The sequence below is a fragment of the Puntigrus tetrazona genome, chromosome 11 (assembly GCF_018831695.1).
Source record: "Puntigrus tetrazona isolate hp1 chromosome 11, ASM1883169v1, whole genome shotgun sequence".
NCBI lineage: Eukaryota > Metazoa > Chordata > Actinopteri > Cypriniformes > Cyprinidae > Puntigrus > Puntigrus tetrazona.
Genome location: NC_056709.1, coordinates 6354036 through 6374511, shown reverse-complemented (window position 1 = coordinate 6374511; position 20476 = coordinate 6354036).

Genomic DNA, 20476 nt, shown 5'->3' with positions numbered 1-20476 from the left:
GCATGACTACTATTAAGTACATACATGTCTGTCCACTGTAAATATATGCAAAGAAAATATGAAGAGGAAATGTGAAAATATAATGAAAAGTTTAATTGCCACTTTACAGGTATGATTTAAATTTGATTTTGAAACTGGTAATTTAATTAATTGTAAGGAGGAGGCGGGAAGCCGATTGCGAATCCATTTGCGGATGTTTATTGGAAAACACACACACACAGATGAGGATTGTCAGAAACAAGCAAGGGTTGGCAACAGTAGTATCAATCCGGAGAGAAGGCAAACATATACAAAGGGAGATCCGTGGGCAAAGTCGAGGAATGAAGGCAAAGGTCAATAACAAAGTTCAGTAGTAATGGTTACCGTAACAGACAAGGAAGATCCGTAGTATGAGCCGTGGTGATAAAGCAAGCAAAGGTCATGTACACAATAGAAGTCAGTAGATCAATGGTAAACGCTTGGTAAGGCAGACAGGCTGGCATTGCAATTTCGCGTGAGAGCACCTGGTGCTCTACGGTTATATAGCCCTAACCCGAAGTAGTAGTAGTAGAGGCGGCTCGAGTCAGTACTCGGAGAGGAGGGCCCTCTGCTGGTTGGATGTTACAGAACTCCCCCTCTGGCGCGCTCCTGGGAGCTCTTCGGACGCCCTCGTGGGCGTCCTGTGGTTGTGGTTGGTCCTGGTCAGAATCTGCGTGGTTGGTCTCGTGGTTGTTCTTCGTGGCTGGTCCTGGGCAGAATCTTGTGGTTGGTTTCGTGGGCGCCCTCGTGGTCGTGGTTGGTCTTGGGCAGAATCTGTTGTGGATTACGTGGTCTTCCCTAGGGCGAGGTGCTGGGACGATCGGGTCTGGCTCTGTGGAACTCCTCTATAAGGGATGGGTCCAAATGTCCCGGCGGCTACCCAGGATCTCTCCTCTGGTCCGTAGTAACCCTCCCAGTCCACCAAGTACTGGGCCGACCCCTCGTCTCCGCGAGTTCAGTAGTTCGCGCGACTTGATATCGCGGGGTTCCCGTCAATTTCAAGTGGCGGCGGTGGTTCTGGGGGCTTCATGGCCAGGGTCAACTCCCGGGTGGACCGGTTTGAGGAGGGATACATGAAAGGATGGAGATATACGATGGTGGTAGGCAGCTCTGGTTGATAAGTGACATCATTTACTTGTTTTATTATCTTGAATGGTCCTACATACCTTGGACTTAGCTTCTTACTGGGCAGCGTGATCTTGAGTGTCCCTATAATCGAGAGCCAGACCCTTTGTCCAGGTTGATATGGGGATGGGGCGTCTGTGGCGGTTAGCTTGAGTCTCCTGATACCTGATTGCTCTTTGTAGTCGCACATGAGCGCTATCCTCACACCCTCTCACTCCTCATTTGATCCAATCATCAATGGCTGGAACGTTGGATGGTTCTCCTGACCACGGGAACATGGGCTGATACCGAGGACACACTGGAATGGAGTCATACCTGTAGCTAACTTGACTAGTGAGTTCTGGGCATACTCAGCCCATGGTAAAACTCAGACCACCGGTGTTGTTCTCTGTGGCAATAGGTCCGAAGGTACCTCCGATCTCTGATTAAGTCTCTCGACCTGTCCATTAGCCTGTGGATGGTAGCCTGAGGTAAGCTCACATTAATGTCGAGAGTGTTTGCAGGCCCTCCATACTTGGGAAGTAAACTGAGTAATTCTCTATCACTCCACTATATCCTCGGTAATCCGTAGATTTTGAAAACATGCTCAACAGGGCGTAGAGCAGTTTCATGGCGGTGAGAGGTTTTTCAGGGGAACTAATCGGCATGACGAGAATCTATCAATAATGACTAAGATGACTGTGAAAACCGTTAGACAATGGTAAATCTGTGACGAAATCAATGGATAGGTTGAACCATGGTCATGAGGAATAGGCAAAGGCTTGAGCAAACGGCAGAGCAATTCTCTGGGTCTTGCATTGTGCACATACCTGCAAGCCTGATAGTTCGTCACATCCCGAGATATTGACGGCCACCAAAGGCGTTCTGCGCTAACTGGAGTGTTCTATTGATGCCTGGATGACCTGAACTCCAGTGAAGTGTGTACCCATTGTATGATGCGCATGGCGTATTGTCGGATGAGTGCGTAATGTTTACCAGAGGACATTGAGGGGTGCTGGTTCATGCTGTAATTCCTCTGCAGCTCCTCCATTATATCCCATGACACTGGTGCCAGATTACCGTGGGTGGCAGAATATTATCAAGGACTCCCTCCTTCTGTGGTGCGTCATATCTTCGGGACAGTGCATCAGCCTTACTGTTCTTGGAACCTGGACGATAAGTGACAGTGAACTGAAAACGAGTAAAAACAGTGCCCATCTTGCCTGTCTGGGGTTCAGCCTTTTAGCTCCCTTGATGTATTCCAAGTTCTTGTGGTCCGTGATGACTTGGAGAACGGTGCACTGCTCCTTCTAGCCAGTGTCTCCACTCCTCAATGGCCGCTTTCATGGACAACAGTTCCTTGTTTCCCACGTCATAATTTCTCTCTCAGCTGCCGTTAATTTCCTGGAAAAGTAAGCACAAGGATAAAGTTTCCCTGGTTGACCGTGGCGCTGTGAGAGAACAGCTCCATTCCGCGAGTCCGATGCATCCACTTCCACGGCGAATGGTAGCCCGGAGTTAGGATGTTTAAGAATTGGGGCTGTGGTGAAAGCGTTCCTTGAGGTTGGAGAACGCTTTAGTGCTCCCTCATTCCATCTCAGCTTGGGCGGCTCCCTTTAAGAGAGAGGTTAGTGGTGCAGCAACAGTACTATAGTTCGGATGAAAGCGTCTGGGTAGAAATTTGCAAACCCTAGAAACCGTTGTAGCTCCTTGACCGTAGTGGGTTGAGGCCACCCACGAACCGCTTTAACCTTTGTCATCGTCCATCCTCACTCCTGGTGGCTGATCTCTGTAACCTAGGAACAAAGTCTGTGACACATGAAACTCACATTTCTCCTCCTTGACAAACAACCTGTTTTTCAGTAACCTGGACAGAACCTCTGGACAGAGTCTTCCACTCGTCTCCCTCCTTGATCCTTATCAGGTTATAGGCACTACGGAGGTCTAACTTAGTATACACTTTTGCCTCCACGTAGTTGTTCTAGAGCTGATGGAAACTAAAGGTAGGGGATATCGAACTTGACTGTGGCGTTGTTTAGGCCTCGATAATCGATGCATGGGCATGAGGCTCCATCCTTCTTTTCGACAAAGAAGAATCCAGCTGCTGCAGGTGATGGAGGGTCTAATGAACCCAAAGCTAAGAGCCTCATTAATATATTCCTCCATAGCCTGGCTTTCAGTGAGTGACAATGGGTATACCTTGCTTTTTGGGTGGCATGGCGTTAGGTAGGAGGTCAATCGCACAGTCCCATGGTCGGTGGTGAGGTAATTCTGTTGCCCGTGATTTGCTAAATACCTCTGACAGTTGCCTGTAGCATGCTGGTATCTTGATTCTCCTCTGATCCTCCGTACTCTCTACACTGGTGGTGAGGCAGTTCCTTGGAGATACAGTGAAGCATCTGTTAATACACGTGTGAGACCATTGCGTTAACTCACACTCTACCCCAGGATATAGTTAGGTGGGTCGTGCACGGAAAGCCAGGGAACCGAGGATTGCTTCATACTTGGATGAATCAACGATATAGAGCGTAATGGTTTCCTTGTGGAACATGCCAACCTGAGAGTAAGAGCCTTGGTTCTGAGAGAAATGCCTCCTCCGATGTCCTGCGTCATTAATGGTCTTGATCCTTCAAAACAGATTCACAAGGTTGAGAAGGAATGATATTTGGCGACTACCTCACAGCTGATGATATTCAAGGCGCGCCGAGTCAGCCATTGCCGTCAACATAACCTTTACATTGTTTAGACCAGTGGTTCCCAACCTTTTTAACTCACAGCCCACACAACCAAACATATGCTTCTTCCGCTGACCCACTGCAAAAAAATTAAAAAAAATTTAAATGTATGCAGCAGCAAAATATGTTACATAGCCTAAATCGCGGGTTGTTTTAAACCAATCAACGACCTGGAATAGTGAGCGCATAGTAACAGTTTATTATTATTTTTTTATTTAATTAATTATGATATTTAATTATTACTACACATTTTACGTACATTACTTAATATTATTATTTCTATTGATAATAACTGGCGGCCCCCTGCAATACCGTTGCAGCCCACTGGGGCCATGGCCCACAGGTTGAAAACCACTGGTTTAGACCAAGCATGATAGGTAACATGAGAGCCTTGTTGCTCAGTGCGTGAAAATGATTCATATTTACCCGGTTTGTAGTGGTGGGTCTGTGAGGACAGTCAACCTGATAATGTTTCCTTCTCCACAGTAAAAGCAAAGTTGAAGACGGCGCTGGCGTTCGCGTTCTTCCATAGAGACACGTTGGGAGTTTACTTGCATAGGTTCGGTTTCTCCATTAACTCGTGTGCGATTTGATTCCTTTCCTGGCTCGCGATCATAGAAGACGGGCGCTTTACGTTGTGGTGCCTGGCGCTTAAGATTATCGTCACGGATGGTTAAGTTGGCGAGATCAGAAAAAGATAAATCTCACCTCTCTACGCCAATTCCGTCTGTAAATCTGGCGTGAGACTCCGTTGAAAGTCGCCTTGAGTGCGACATCATTCCAGCCGCTTGAGCAGCGGCGTCCTGAACTCAATAGCATAATCAGCGGCTGTGCGTTTACCTGGGACAGATCCATTAACTGGGTTGAAATATCCTTGCCCCTGCAGGATATTCAAACACCTCTCTTAGCATCTGTAAGAAATAGTCAGCAGATGTCTTGATGTGGGGATCTGTATCCCAAACTGCAGTCGCCCAGTCAATCGCTCTTCCAGTCAGTAGCGTCATAATAAATGCACACTTGACTTCTTCATTGTTGAATCTACCTGCTGGAAACTCCAAATACAGCCTGACCTGGCGAATGAAACCCTTGCACCGTTCAGCAGAACCGTCAAACTTTTCGGGGTAAGGCAAGGTTTACTGTAGAAAGCGTGGTAGAGCGGTAGATCCTGAATGTACCGGGTGAGGTGTTCGTTCACCGACTGCAGTTGATCCAATCGAGACTGGTAACCTTTCAATAGCTCCTCCTGGTATACCATCCATTGTTGCATGTGTGTCACATCCGCTGGAGTCTGGTCAGGCGAGTATTCTGTAAGGAGGAGGCGGGAAGCCGATTGCGAATCCATTTCGCGGATGTTTATTGGAAACACACACACAGATGAGGATTGTCAGAAACAAGCAAGGGTTGGCAACAGTGCTCTACGGTTATATGGCCCTAACCGGAGTAGTAGTAGTAGAGGCGGCTCAGGAGTCAGTACTAGGAGAGGCTCCTCTGCTGGTTGGATGTTACATTAATAACTTTAAAAAATAAATATTAAAATATTATGTTGATAGAAAACACATACTATATTAGAATTATATATATATATATATATATATATATATATATATATATATATATATATATATATATATATATATATATATATATATATATGACTCTTACAAAGACATCTAATATTTGTCTCATGCTTGATATTTAATATTAAAAGTGATTGATTTGTGTCACGCACAGTGTAACATATCCACCTTTAAAATGTAGGCCTATATAAAGGTTATAAAAATAGTTTTAGTGTAAAAATAGTTTTACTCAGAAATTTTAATTTTACATTTGATTTGAAAATGCTTTTTTTATTAATAAACTGAAATGTGAAATTGTAAAGTACAAAGACTAAAACAATATTTTCTTGTATAATGTACTCCAGTAGGCTAATCTGTTTCTCAGGACCTGAACCATAGAATCATATTATAGAGCTTGTTTTGATCTTGAATATTACCTTGTCTGTGTGAAACAGGGTAGATGTGATTTTTAATTAGCGTTTTGAGCGCAGTTCATTCAGTGAAGAAAAAGGACATCTTAGCATTCTTACCTCTCAGATAGGTTCTTCAAGGTATCTTAAAATGATCAGGTGTCCAAGTTACAACATCTAGCTACTGGAGTGCCTCAGGGCTCATTTCTTGAACCACTTCTCTGACGACATTGGTTTGTTTGGTTGCCCACTTGCATCCATATGTCCTTCTTCCATCACTCTACATGTGCACAAGCTCTGTTCCCTCAGTGACTGTTTGCCTTTTCTAAAAAAAACTGATAGATATATCCGGCAGTTGAATCCTTCTGTTGATTTCCTAACACTGTCATTCTGTCCTGATGATGTGCCAATAGCTGCTCAAATCCCGAGCTTGCCTGGCGTGTCTTGATGTCTGCTTTAGCTCAAACTTGCAGAGACAGAACTGATTGTGTTTTCAACAAACCTATCACTTAATCACTATTTCACCACCGAGCTAGGGACATCAACCATAACTCCTTCCAAGGACATACTTTTCAACTCCTCTACTTTAGTTCTGTCCAGGCTGGACTATTGCAGTTCTCTCTTGGCAGGTCTTCTAGCGAGTTCTGTACAATTCATCCAGAATGCCGGCTGCAAGATTAAACTTTAATGAGCCGAAAATAATGCATTTCATTGCCACTCTTCATCAATTTACCAATAGCTGCTTACACAAAATTTAAGGCATTGATGTTTGTCAACAAAAACACCACCAGCTCTGCACACCTTTATCGTAATTTACGTAATTCAGGTAATTTACATTCTGAGAGTACACATAGTGCCATCCCAGTTAGATATGAAATCTTAACAATCTTAATCCATGCAGGTCTTTTCCGTCTTTATTTTACCATCAAACTCTGCCATTTCTATTCATATTCTAGTTTACCTACTTGTTGTAGTTTTATTTATTAAAAAACAACTTGACTCTAACACTCATTTGCATTTCTATTCTGTTTTTCCCCTTATTAAAAAAATAGGTCACACGTTATATTAAGTGGCCCTTACACCTGTGTACTCACCTAGGAACTACACGTGTAGGTACACATTAGACATCTACAGCTGTAATATTTCTGTAACTACTTCATGTAACAACCTTCAGAATGGCATGTGTAAGTGAAAATGTGCAACAGAACATTGGTAACAATGCTTTTTTCACTTCACTTCAACAGTGAATATTATTTTGTAACAATAATATGCATAAACGTAATTGGAACAATTTAATCTAAGGGGTGGATACAGGTAGGTTTATGGATAGTAAGTTAAGTAAGTTATGGAAAGTAAGTTAGATCTGGAGTTGATGCTGCACTGTAATAACAGTGTACTTACACGGTGTACAACTCCTCAGGAACTCACGTAACATTCTGTACACCAACCACAAATTATGTAAAGCCTAACTTACCACTGCTGTGTAACATCAGAGTAATTACATGGTAAATCCATAGGAATTGTCTAATTAATATAAAGTGTAACACGTCCTTTACCAAAGAGTGCCGTTAGTTCTCTTACACATTTGTACTTTCATTACCAAAAAATGCTTTTATCAATGTCCTGTTACACATTTGCTTGAGTTTTTGTGATTTGCTTTGGAAAAACTCGTCTGCTAATATTACTAAATGTAACATTATAAAATTGTTTGTGTGGCGTTGGGAAAGATGGGGTCAGGTGGCAGGAAAGATCAAAATTCCCCACAAAAAGGGGACTAGCACTCCGACTACGCCACTATGGGAATTTCACCCAAAGAATTGAAATAACCACCTAAATTAGGCTAACACAGATTCATTACCACCAATTAAGAGTCAGAGAAGTTGGTCACGACATTTTTTATTAACAAATCTTAGATGGAATAACATTTAAAATAGTCTAGAAGGTTGTTGGATCTACACAAGACACTTCTAAAAGTCGAGGCCCCTGGGCTGGAGCTTACCGAGAAACTAGGGAGGACAGACCACACCACTCGCTGGTGACTGCATTTCACTGTGTAGACACACGGGCACACTCTGCACACACACACACACACACACACACACACACAGGAAGGTGATCACTGCACGCTGTGAGGAAGATACCACCACCTAAAAGGAATTCTCTGCCCGGTGCTCAGGCCCTGTCACAACAAAGAAGGCAGGTCAGTAACTTTGTCACTTGAATGAAATAGCATCATCAACAACCAATCAAGAGAATTAAGGCACAAAAAGAAAACAAACAAAACAACTTGACCAAAAGTCACATAATTAGCTCCACTGAGTACTAAAAGGAAGTCAGTTCGAATAAATCAAAATCGAAAACAAAAAGAAATCAGTTCAACTTCAAAGGGAAGACATATGGAAAACCAAAAAATAATATTAAACCAAAAGTTTAGTCTGGAAACAGGACAGCACTGCAACCGTTAAAGTAAAAAAGCGACTGTAGTGCAGTTTATGGACCTTCACTTATCCTAAAAGCAAGAAAGAGAGCGTTACACTATAATATAGTAGGGTAAGGGGGTGTGTTTTAATAATGAAAAACCTACTTACGGACCGAAGGGATTTGGATTTCAACCACCGATACGAGCAGTGCGTGTCAACGCAGGAACAAAAACTACTCGGTAAGCGTGTCCGGTTACCACAGCTGAGAAAAACAGATGGGTTAACGCGCGGCGGCAACTTCCTTGAGCGTATTAGGATACTAAAATTACGCCGTAGTTCGTACCGCTTCTCCAGTATTTAAGTACTTCTACGAACCCCCTCAGGTGGCCCGGCGGCAAGGAACATTGGTTCAAAACCAGTACTTGAGTCACGTCTCTAAAACATGTAAAATTCATCTTTTAACTAAACAATAAACTAAAATAGGAACAAACAGTATGCGCTCCTCACCAGCTTGCGTGCTCCAATTAGTTCCGGGAGATGACGAAGCGCGTTAACGGCGCTACGATTAGTCAAGCGACACACCTCAAAAAGCACATACGTTCCGTTTTTATAGCACGTGGTCGCTGACGCAACAATAACGCACCATAAAAAGAGACTTGGCTCCTCCTGCCACAATCTACCCCTCCGTTTTGCATCGGCGACCCGACGATGGATTAATAACCAATCACCAAAACCCTGTCAATCCACTAATTCCAAGGCCTAAACAAAGCTACCATAGTGTTGGACACAACTTCAGAATTGCCAGTGGTTCTCCTTAACTCTACAGCCCGGGAAGGTGATGTAAATTGGAATGCTGACCTGCTCCCATACGGGCTGACCTCCGAGGGGCAAGCACTTCCTCAGTATGAAGACCAGGAGGTACTATCCTTTCCTCACAATGGGTTCCATACCCTGTCCTCCAGCTGCACCCAAAACCACACCCACTGGAGGCAAACCCATTGACATTTCTTGACCTCAGGCTGCATTGACGCTCAACATCCTGAGCTTCCCGCTCTCCACAGGGATGGAATTTGCGGCAACCGAGGCATGCTTGGTACCAACATCATCAAGTCGACCTCGTCTTCCTCTCTTCATCCTCTTGGGGGTTTTTCTGACTCTCCACAACCTCAGCAGGCTGCTCGGCAACACATCCTCCTGAACACAGGCTTTCAACAAGGAACGATGCACTCTCCGTGCCTTAGCCTGATCGGTAACCGGTGCAATGGTATACACCACCCTCCTTCTTTAGGGGCGGACCACCTGATAGGTTACAGAACTCCACAAATCCTGGATCTTGTGGCGGCCTCGCACTCCAAGATCTTTTAGATAAACTAACTGACCCTCTAACAAAGGGCAGATCTCGAACAAATTGGTCATGCCGTTTCTTCCGGCGGCTGCTGCAGCCTTCAGCCGGACCTGTGCCCCCTCAAAGGCAACCTGTAATCGCCTACGATGTTCTATAACCCAGCTATGTACACTCCCTGCAACTGGCTCAGGCACCTACCAAGTAGAAAGTCTATCGGCAACTGCATGTTCTTGACCAAACATTAAATAATAAGGGATTCTCCAGTCACTTGATGAGGAGTGGTATTATAACAAAATATTACCTGTGACAAACAAGACACCCAGTCCCTCTTCCTGGAATTCGGCAATGTTCGCAGTAAACTATACAAAGTGCGATTAAATCTCTCACATTGCCCATTGCCGGCCGGATGGTAGGGAGTGGTAATGCGAGATTTTCTTACCTGGTAAAGCTGCGCAGAGTTGTCTAATAAGAGTAGACTCAAAGTTACGTGCCCTGGTCGGAATGAATCCGGCCAGGGACACCAAACTTATAAAACCACTCTTGAACCAATACCTGGGCCACGGTCTCAGCCTTTGGTCATGTGTGGGCACTGCCATAGAAAATTTACTAAATCGTCGGTCATCACCAGTATGTTCTCCTGTCCAGAGTATGATGGTTCCAGTGTTGTGAAGTCAATGGCCAAAACTTCGTTAGGCCGTGAAGCCAGTAAATGGCCCATAAAGCATGTGCCACTGGCTGATTGTCTTTAGCCAGTTGACAGCGTTCGCATTGCTGACACCACAGAGTTATATCGGCCAGCATATTTGGCCAGTAACACGCTGCCGAATCAACTCACTAGTGCGTTCCACCCTTTGATGCCCATGTCGTTGATGCAGCTGCATCAAAACCTCTTCCTCAAAACATCAGGCAGCACCAACTGATAACACTCCTCCCCTCCATCTGGTCTAAATATCCTCCGATACAAAACCCCTTCTCTTTCCTCCAATCGGTTCCATTGTTGTAGGAGGGTCAAAGCTCGTTTTGTAGCTGCCGCGCTTCCTCCGGCCCTGGGCGTTGGCCCGTTCCCAGAACTTTAGCACTGGTCCAATAACCGGATCATCCTCCTGCATAGAACGCCAGATCAGAGAATGAATACCCCGCAATGCACTCACCGCCCTAACATCTGCCTGGACTGCAACCCCAGCGCCAATAACCTGCTGCAACGACTCAGGGACCCTAATGCCCTGCCAACTCCTTGGCTCCACATGACAAATCAGGATTCTGGCGGAGAGGGCATCTGCATTGCCATTACTCCTACCGGATCTATATCTTACCTCAAAGTCGAATGCAGCCAACTCCGCAGCCCAACGTTGTTCTGTAGCACCAAGCTTTGCAGTGGCTAAATGACTCAGGGGTTGTTATCAGTGAACACAATACATTTGTGCCCCAGAAGATACTCCTGAATTTTTCTACCATGGCCCACTTAAGGGCTAGAAACTCCAATTTCATGGAGCTATAGTTGGTCATATTACACTCCAGTGGGCCTTAGGCTACGACTGGCATACGCTATAGGTCGAATCTTTCCTTCGACCTCTTGGGAGAGCACCGCCCCCAAACCACCATGGCTAGCGTCTACTTCCAGGATAAAGGTTTTAGTAAAGTCTCGTAAGCCAGTACTGGGGCAGATGTTAGTTTCTCTTTAGGGCCTCAAATGCTATCCTACACTGCTCAGTCCATGCATGGCCCAACCTCTGCCCCTTTGTTTGCCTGACTTACCTCCCAATACCTCTGCAACCAGCCTATGCAGAGGTGCAGCCAACTTAGCAAACCCTTCCACAAAGCGCCTATAATAACTTACAAACCCAAGGAAAGTTCGTAACTCTGACACAGTCTCAGGGCAACGCCATTGCGCAACAGCCTCAATTTTACCTGGGTCAGTTGCAACGCCTTGCGCAGATATAACATGACCCAAGTGCTTCACCTCAGGTCTGAAGAAGCGCATTTCTCCAGTTTCGCCTTAAGTCCTTCCTTCTCCAGACGACCCAAAACCATCTCCAGTCTCTCCACATGCTGTGCTATCGAGGAAGAAAACACCACCACATCGTCAAGATACAGCAGCAAGGACTGACACTGCTGATCACCAAATAAACGCTCCATTAACCTCTGGAACGTGCTTGGTGCATTACAAAGGCCGAAAGGCATCACGATTCCATTCAAATAATCCGAGCGGCGTACAAAAAGCAGTCTTCGGCTTATCCGGCTCTGAAACTGGAACCTGCAAGTACCACTGGCCAAATCTAAGGTAGAAAACCAGCGAGCCCCAGCCAATGAATCCAAAGACTCCTCGATCCGAGAGGCAGGAACGCATCCCTCCTAGTTTTGGCATTCAGGCTTCTTTTTAACCAAAACTATCGGCGATGCATAAGGGCTACAACTCTCCCGAACAATTCCAGCCTCTAGCAACTGGTTAATATGGGTTTTACCACCTCATATTCAGAAGGGGATCCGGTCGATATCGTTGGACGCACTGGGACACTGTCCAATAGCGGGATGTCATGAGATGAGGCGAGTGCAGCCTAGATCGCTCTGCGTGGTTCAGAAAATACCGTTTGGTATTTTTCAATAAAGCCCTAACCTGACCCTGCTCCAAACGAGGTAAAACAGACAAATCAAGGGACTCAATCATTTGGGACACGGAAGAAGCCCCTGCTGCACTATGGGACTGAACAGTAGCAGCTACCAATTTCTCTTCACTAATCCCTACTGGCAAACTGACTATATAAACCTCTTTCAAGTTTCCCACCACCGTTGTAGGACTGAAGGTTATCTCCACTGTGCCAACGTTCACTATCGGCACATAAACAGTCCCTCGATTTACCCTTACCAAAGCAGGTGATGCCAAAAGACCTGCTGGAAGGCCTGATTCAGGGGGCTCAAACAGGACGATATTCCCAAAATACTGGGCTGAACAGGTTGCGGCCACTAACTTCATTGTGCCACCTGGGAATACGGTACACTCTCCGCCCACGCACCCTTACACACCCCACATGATCGGAAAGGGTCCGGCACTTACTTTATGACAATGCTGTAGCGCTTGACACACCAGGGAACTGTGTGATTACTGGAAGGTCAAAGAGGGCAGTGCAATGCTGTCCGAAAAGCTCCTGATAACACCGACCAAGGATGTTCATCCCCAGCACACCAGGGACCTCTAAACTCATACCACCAGGAGGATCTCGAACCACCAAGACACCGCACTCCAGCGACCAACCTACCACAAAGTTCCACATCTAGCTCCAAATACCCAACATATGGAATAGTTAGCCCATTGGCAGCCGAAGTTGTAACCACTGACAATTCCGGAGAGGCGATCCTGGCCCCATGGTTCAAAAATGCTGACAGAAGCAGCTTTCGGTGATTGTCGACACCATTGAACCCGTATCCACCAAACAGGGCACCGCCACACACCCCCATAAGGGCAACCACATGTGGACAAGAGGAAATCAACTTCAAACGGAGTGGTATACGCTTATCTTACTTGAGTCAATTTCTTCCCCACCCAGGCTGTGACTCTGCAGGCCGGTGGGAACTAGTTTTCCGACGGTCTGGAGGAACGCGACTGTCCATTCTCAGCTGTGGAAGAGCCAGACATGGTCTGCGAGCGTGGGGAAAATTTCTTTCCCAAGCACACTCACGAGCAAATGCCCGGCCGCTGACACCGCGTCTACAGATAATAGGGCCAGACTGAGGAGAACGATTACGTGCATGTGAAGTTTGGAACCGGGCAAATGTTTGTGTGAGTTGATCTAGCTGTTGTTGCTGCTGTCGCAACATTTCTCTCAATTCACCCAACTCTGACTGTTGTGATGTCCTAACATCTTTAACAGATGTCCCACCACGTACCCCATACTGAAGGCCATACGCTAAGGGGACTGACTGACTACGCCTCGTGCCCCCAGGCATCCCTTCTTGTTCCCATCTAATCGCTTCACTGCGAGACCTCCAACAAGGTAGCAGTGGGCTGACGACTGAACCAACTGCTTCAGTTCACGCCTCAAGGCACTATCCGCAACATGCTCAACAAATTGATCCCTGGCAGAATTTCTGCATTAGGGATATTATGTGGCGCTCTGTTCTTAACCCTTTCCAATAGGCCCATAAGTGCAAGAGAAAACTCTAATAGTGTCTCACCCTCTTGTTGCTTTCTAGAAAAGAAGACCTCTTGTAATGCTACATATGACTGTGAACAGCCATAAAGCTCACGCAAAGCCTTAATGATTTTATCCGGGTCTCCGCGGTTCTGTTTCAGGACGATACCTGATCTCTTCCCGCGCCTCTCCCTCCAGATGGTCAAATAGAAAAAGCTTGGTCTGCAGGAGACATATAACGTGTACTTCCCTCATGCGCCTGCGCCTCCTCAACCCATTCATCAATACTCAAACTCGTTTTACCACTAAATTTCTGGACATCTGCGATCACGCGGCACGAAAGCGTAATCGTTCGGTGCAACAACACCAACACTATAGGGTTGAGGTGTAACAGGCGGAGCCGTAGAGGTACTAGGCATGGCAGCATCAGGACCCGCAACCCAACTGGCGCCTGTGCCTGTTGCAAACGTGCATTGTCAGCTTTTAATTGAGCTACAAGATCTCTCAATTCTTGCAATTCTTCTTCCATTTTCTCCTTTAAAACCCACTTACCACTGGAGGAGGGAAAACCATCAGTTGGAATCACTCTAATACAGTGCACTGCGTCCTGTTTCCAAAAAAACAAACACAAGCCCTAAGACGAAATACAAAAACACCAATATCTCTGACGCAAAATTATGGTGGGAGTACTCCTGCACGACCTACGCTAGCACGATGTGGCGTTGGGAAAGATGGGTCAGGTGGCAGGAAAGATCAAAATTCCCCCACAATAAAGGGGACTAGCACTCCGACCACGCCACTCATGGGAATTTCACCCAAAGAATTGAAATAACCACCTAAATTTAGGCTAACACAGATCTCGTACCACCAATTAAGAGTCAGAGAAGTTGGTCACAGCATTTTTTTATTAACAAATCTTAGATGGAATAACATTTAAAATAGTCTAGAAGGTTGTTGGATCTACACAAGACACTTCTAAAAGTCGAGGGCCCTGGGCTGGAGCTTACGAAACTAGGGAGGACAGACCACACCACTCGCTGGTGACTGCATTTCACTGTGTGTAGACACACGGGCACACTCAGGCACACACACACACACACACACACAGGAAGGTGATCACTGTAACTGCCAGAGGAGAAGATACCACCACCTAAAAGGAATTCCTCTGCCCGGTGCTCAGGCCCTGTCACAACAAAGAAGGCAGGTCAGTAACTTTGTCACTTGAATGAAATAGCATCATCAACAACCAATCAAGAGAATTAAGGCACAAAAGAAAACAAACAAAACAACTTGACCAAAAGTCACATAATTAGCTCCACTGAGTACTAAAAAGGAAGTCAGTTGAATAAATCAAAATCGAAACAAAAAGAAATCAGTTCAACTTCAAAAGGAAGACATATGGAAAACCAAAAAATAATATTAAACCAAAAGTTTAGTCTGAAACAGGACAGCACTGCAACCGTTAAAGCAAAAAAGGCGACTGTAGTGCAGTTTATGGACCTTCACTTATCCTAAAAAGCAAGAAAGAGAGCGTTACACTATAATATAGTGGGGTAAGGGGTGTGTTTAATAATGAAAAACCTACTTACGGACCGAAGTGATTTGGATTTCAACCACCGATACGAGCAGTGCGTGTCAACGCAGGGAACAAAAACTACTCGGTAAGCGTGTCCGGTTACCACAGCTGAGAGAAAAACAGATGGGTTAACGCGGCGGGCAACTTCCTTGAGCGTATTAGGATACTAAAATTACGCCGTAGTTCGTGACCTTCTCCAGTATTTAAGTACTTCTACGAACCCCCTCAGGTGGCCCGGCGCAAAAGAACATTGGTTTCAAAACCAGTACTTGAGTCACGCCTCTAAAACATGTAAAATTCATCTTTTAACTAAACAATAAACTAAAAATAGGAACAAACAGTATGCGCCTCACCAGCTTGCGTGCTCCAATTAGTTCGGGAGATGACGCGAAAAGCGCGTTAACGGCGCCACGATTAGTCAGCGACACACCTCAAAAAAAAAGCACATACGTTCCCGTTTTTATAGCACGTGGTCGCTGACGCAACAATAACGCACCATAAAAAGAGACTTGGCTCCTCCTGCCACATTTGCAGACCGAAGTCTTGAAACTTTTCTCAAATTGAGCAGCAGGCGGCGCAAAGCGCGCGAGTAAAACTCCACATGACTTTCTTTGTTTTGACTGAGAACAAAAGTAGCAGCCAAACTCAAACTGTCATTGAAGCGTGAGGAAAATGTCCTACACATGAAGAACGGAGGACACCGAGATGGCGGCCACCGGATGGGCAGTTCAGCGTCTGGTGACGCCGGTATCCCAGCTCTCTTCACAGATCCAACGACTGAGACTTCCCACTGTGCCGCCCGCTCCGCTGGATGCCCACATGAACTGTGTCAGAATGACCATGGCCTGAACTTCGCCTACCAACTCCTGAAAGGTATGGCGGGGAACCTAATATCATGCAGGCCTTTTCTGACAAAATGTTCCATGTTCTTTTCTCTACAGCCACAAATGTTCGCTACTGAAGAGTCTACAGGGCTCATTAACGTCAATCAAATAACAAGGCGTGGCTTTTACATTCAGAAGCGTGGAGCATCGGTTTAAGCGGTGAAAGAGTCAGTTGAGTAACGAAAACGCTTTATTTATTATCTATTTTAGTAGAGAAACGGTAGAAGACCGACAGTGATGCACACTACTCAACCTTTTTCTCGAATATGCCCGTTTGGAATTAAAAATATGGTAGGCTATAATTTCATGACGTAAAATATTTTCCCATCTCCTTGTTACAAAACAAGAAACGTACATTCGGCATTAAGTAGACATATACAAGTAATAGCGCATGTGCATATTTGAAAATATTGTTTGCAAATCGATACACCGCAAATCGCCATCGTATCGCCCACGTGATCATGCGATCGTAAATCGAGTCAAGGACTCCCTGCTGTTTCTATGGCAACAGTGGAACTATTAGAACTACTAGTGACGTGGCTAAAAGAGCAGTAATTAGACATACTTGCAGAATCTCTTCACTTCGATGATTTTCTGAGCAGAAAGTCTACTATATAGACCGCTCAAAAAAGTTTATATTCGGCGTGTTGGTCCATACAGTTTACAGAGTCAAAATCAGACTTCACAGTGTGTTTCACACGCAATTTGATAACTCTACATCTGACATCAAAACTTAATCAAAAAACTAGAAGTCATCATGTCTTCAGAACTGAGAGAAGTGCTTGTGGATGTTTATGTCAACGGCATCTTCTACTGCAGTGACAGTGTCTGGGCATCAGATGACCAAGATGTGGAGTCGGATATTACCAGTGCCATCTATGACCATTTCAGTCCCACAGTTCATGTGCAACTGGATGAGGTCTTCATTGAGGAGAAAGACGTGCAGCTGGAAGAAGTCTTCATTGAGGAGAAAGACGTGCAGCTGGAGGTTGATATCAGTGATGCCAGCTCAGAGTCGGTGCCACTGGTGTCTGAAGGACCGATCGATCCAGTGGGGCCCTCCGAAGAGGGAAGCGCCAGTGAGACTGATCAGGATAACATTGACGGTTCTCCTGAAACTTCTGAGGAGAGCATCCCAACAGGTAAATGTCAACAGATCGGGCTGAAATGCAACATTGCAATGAGGTAAATAAAAATATGTACTGTTTTTGTGACAGCACGTTAATTAGTTATTTTTAATCTGTGGTTACACTGTTTATAATTACAAAGTGTTCTTTTCCAGAATTTGCCAAAGTGAGGAAGGTAATCAGTGAGTTCTTCCGAACTGGGATTTTGCCACAGTCTGAGATTGATGCGGTTGTTTCCCAGTCGTTGTGTGAGGAGTCAGGAAGCAGCAGTAAGATTGTTCAGAGTGGCATGGATGCCTTATCTGAAATCTCAGAAGAGGACATCCCAATAGGTATATCAGTAGTGCAGTTGAAATTCAACATTTTAAAAAAAAAAAGTGAAATGAAATAAAAATAGGTAAAGTCTGCATAGGGAATAATTTTTACCAAGCAACAGTATATGTGACCACAATTTAATTATCCATGTTTACTGTGTGGTAAAACGTGTTTCTAATAAAATATTGTTTTTCTTCTTTTTAGACTTTGTTAAAGTGAGGAAGACCATTAGTGAGTTCTTCCGGACTGGGATCTCATTACAGCTCAAGAGTGACCCAGCTGTTTCTGAGCCACTACGTAAAGTAGCAGGAAGCAGCAGTGGGATCGGTAAGGGGTAGAGTGGGCGCTTCATCTCAAATGTCTGAGGAGAACATCCCAACAGGTAAATATCAACAGAGCAGTTAAAATACAGCATTACACTGAGCTGCAAATACAAATGTCTGATACAAGGTAAGCCAAATCTACATATTTTTGGACACGTAATATTGCTGAGCCACAGTAAAAGTGACCACACTTTACATGTTTAATATGTGGATCGAAGAAGTTTCTTATATTGTTATTCTTTGTCTTTTAGAATATGCCAAAGTCAGGAAGACAATTAGTGCGTTCTTCCATAAGCGTTGTGATCTCTCAGCACAGCCGGATCGGATTCAGAGTCACTGTGTGTCCCGAATGAAAGCTCTCACGAATCAACATCTGAGCCTCTGGAACATGAACCAGATCATTTTGATCTTGAGGAATGGTCCATTGTGAGCAGCTCTGAACTGGAACCTGCATGCTCAGAAGGTTTGGTGGTTGACTTCAGCGCTGCCATCTCGGAGCCGAGGAGCCCAGTTCTGGTGCCTGAACACCTGACTGATCCAGAAGGGCCTTCAGCAGAAGTGTCAGGGAGCAGCAGCGGGAATGATCAGGTGGCAATGATGCTTCTCCTGAAACCCCGAGGAGTACATTCCAACAGGTGAATGTCAACAGAGTGTTTGAGTTGCAACATTTCAATTACATGCAAGTCAGACAAATTATTTGTGTTCTAATTTCATATTGTTATCTTCTTTTTCAGAATATGTCAAAGTTAGGAAGATCAACAAAATTAGTCAGTTCTTCCAAAAGCTCTTTGGGATCTCAGCACAGCCTCAGAAGGATCCAGCTCTGCCAGAGCCTCTGTGTATCCCAGAAGCAAGCATTCCCAAACAAGAACCTCAAGCGACAGAGCATTCAGTCTTAGAGAACTATATTCCTCTAAACATTTCCCAATTGAAAACTCTTTTGGAGGAAGGTAAACTGTCCGAGACGCCTGTCACTGAGGTCTGGCCCAACATCTTCTTGGGGAATGAGTAAGTCTGCAACTTATAGATTAATATGTGATGAAGCAATAATGTAATGCAGGAGCATGGAGTTAAACACAATTCTGTTTTTAAAATGTAAGTCCTCTTTACTGAAAGACTAATCTAGATTGTTGTGTTCTTGTTCAGAGAAACAGCAAGAGACCGAAGCAAACTCAAGGAGATGGGTATTACCCACATCTTAAATGCTTCAGCAGTGAAGAAGAAGCTGAGGGTGTTGATGGAATGCCAAAAGAGAAAGACCTGAATGGGAAGGTTAATACAGAGGAGAAATATTACAAAAGGCATGAACATCAAATATTGCGGCTTGCCTACAACACACAGAGATGGTTTGAAGATGGGCATGTACTTCTCACCAGCTGCCAAATTCATCCACAAGGCCCTGAGGAACCCAGAAAGTGAGATCTTTTATCAACCGTTCTGCAGTGATCAGTTTTTGGAAATCAGCTTTTTTTGACTATGTTTTTGTTTTTATTTCCACAGATAAGGTGCTACTTCACTGCTGTGACGCTATCAGCCACTCTCCTACACTTCTGCTGGCATATCTGATGATCCACCGTGGCATGATGTTGGAAGAATCCATCGATCATGTTAAAAAGGTGCGACACATCAAGCTCCTCCATGAGATCCCTGACGCAGCTGATGTCTCTCAATGCTGAACTCGTGGAGCAGCGAAAACAACAGCTACAGTGGCAACCAGGTGGCAAAGTGCCACTAAAAACATAGAGCACATAGACTAAATACTAATACTTAATAAAATTTTGAGAAGCATTCTTTTTGGTGTTCCTGATTTCTATTTTAGTGTTTAATTTGGTCCTGTGTTTATATAAAAAGCTCCCTGGATGTTTATTTATTCTTATTATATACAGCATGACTACTATTAGGTACACATGTCTGTCCACTGTAAATATATGCAAAGAAAAATATGAAGAGGAAATGTGAAAATATAATGAAAAGTTTAATTTGCCACTTTACTTTACAGGTATGATTTAAATTTGATTTTGAAACTGGTAATTTAATTAATTGTAATGAGGAGGCGGAAGCGGAAGCGTTGCGAATCCATTTATGGATGTTTATTGGAAACACACACACAGATGAGGATTGTCAGAAACAAGCAAGGGTTGGCAACAGTAGTATCAGTCCGGAAGGCAAACATACACAAAGGGAGATCCGTGGGCAAAGTCGAATGAAGGCAAAGGTCAATAACAAAGTTCAGTAGTAATCGGTTACCGTAACAGACAAGGAAGATCCGTGAAGCCGTGAGTCGATAAAGCAAGCAAAAGGTCATACACAATAGAAGTCAGTAGATCAATGGTAAACGCTTGGTAAGGCAGACAGGCTGGTAATACTTCGCGTAGAGCACCTGGTGCTCTACGGTTATATAGCCCTAACCCGGAAGTAGTAGTAGTAGAGGGGGCGGCTCGAGTCAGTACTCGGGAGAGGGCTCCCTCTGCTGGTTGGATGTTACAGAACTCCCCCTCTAGGAGCGACTCCTGAGCTCTTCGTGGACGTCCTCGTG